This window comes from Ipomoea triloba, chromosome 16 (genome assembly GCF_003576645.1).
Source record: "Ipomoea triloba cultivar NCNSP0323 chromosome 16, ASM357664v1".
Classification (NCBI taxonomy): Eukaryota; Viridiplantae; Streptophyta; class Magnoliopsida; order Solanales; family Convolvulaceae; genus Ipomoea; species Ipomoea triloba.
In genome coordinates, this window is record NC_044931.1 from 8,962,830 (window position 1) to 8,964,274 (window position 1,445).

The following is a 1,445-nucleotide window of genomic DNA, read 5'->3' on the forward strand; positions in this document are numbered from 1 at the left end:
CTGAAAAGGGAGTGCGAGAAAGAAGTCATAAGGTTGGTGTTTTGGTTAGGCCGGAGTCCTGAAAATGGTGTTGGCACTCGGTCAACCGCGCCTCCCTGAAAAGGGAGTGCGAGAAAGAAGTCATAAGGTTGGTGTTTTGGTTAGGCCGGAGTCCTGAAAATGGTGTTGGCACTCGGTCAACCGCGCCTCCCTGAAAAGGGAGTGCGAGAAAGAAGTCATAAGGTTGGTGTTTTGGTTAGGCCGGAGTCCTGAAAATGGTGTTGGCACTCGGTCAACCGCGCCTCCCTGAAAAGGGAGTGCGAGAAAGAAGTCATAAGGTTGGTGTTTTGGTTAGGCCGGAGTCCTGAAAATGGTGTTGGCACTCGGTCAACCGCGCCTCCCTGAAAAGGGAGTGCGAGAAAGAAGTCATAAGGTTGGTGTTTTGGTTAGGCCGGAGTCCTGAAAATGGTGTTGGCACTCGGTCAACCGCGCCTCCCTGAAAAGGGAGTGCGAGAAAGAAGTCATAAGGTTGGTGTTTTGGTTAGGCCGGAGTCCTGAAAATGGTGTTGGCACTCGGTCAACCGCGCCTCCCTGAAAAGGGAGTGCGAGAAAGAAGTCATAAGGTTGGTGTTTTGGTTAGGCCGGAGTCCTGAAAATGGTGTTGGCACTCGGTCAACCGCGCCTCCCTGAAAAGGGAGTGCGAGAAAGAAGTCATAAGGTTGGTGTTTTGGTTAGGCCGGAGTCCTGAAAATGGTGTTGGCACTCGGTCAACCGCGCCTCCCTGAAAAGGGAGTGCGAGAAAGAAGTCATAAGGTTGGTGTTTTGGTTAGGCCGGAGTCCTGAAAATGGTGTTGGCACTCGGTCAACCGCGCCTCCCTGAAAAGGGAGTGCGAGAAAGAAGTCATAAGGTTGGTGTTTTGGTTAGGCCGGAGTCCTGAAAATGGTGTTGGCACTCGGTCAACCGCGCCTCCCTGAAAAGGGAGTGCGAGAAAGAAGTCATAAGGTTGGTGTTTTGGTTAGGCCGGAGTCCTGAAAATGGTGTTGGCACTCGGTCAACCGCGCCTCCCTGAAAAGGGAGTGCGAGAAAGAAGTCATAAGGTTGGTGTTTTGGTTAGGCCGGAGTCCTGAAAATGGTGTTGGCACTCGGTCAACCGCGCCTCCCTGAAAAGGGAGTGCGAGAAAGAAGTCATAAGGTTGGTGTTTTGGTTAGGCCGGAGTCCTGAAAATGGTGTTGGCACTCGGTCAACCGCGCCTCCCTGAAAAGGTAGTGCGAGAAAGAAGTCATAAGGTTGGTGTTTTGGTTAGGCCGGAGTTCTGAAAATGGAGTCGGCACTCGGTCAACCGTGTCTCCCTGAAAAGGGAGTGCGAAAAACAAGTCATAAGGTTGGTGTTTTGGTTAGGCCGGAGTCTTGAAAATAGATTCGGCACTCGGTCAACCGTGCCTCCCTGAAAAGGGAGTGGGAGAA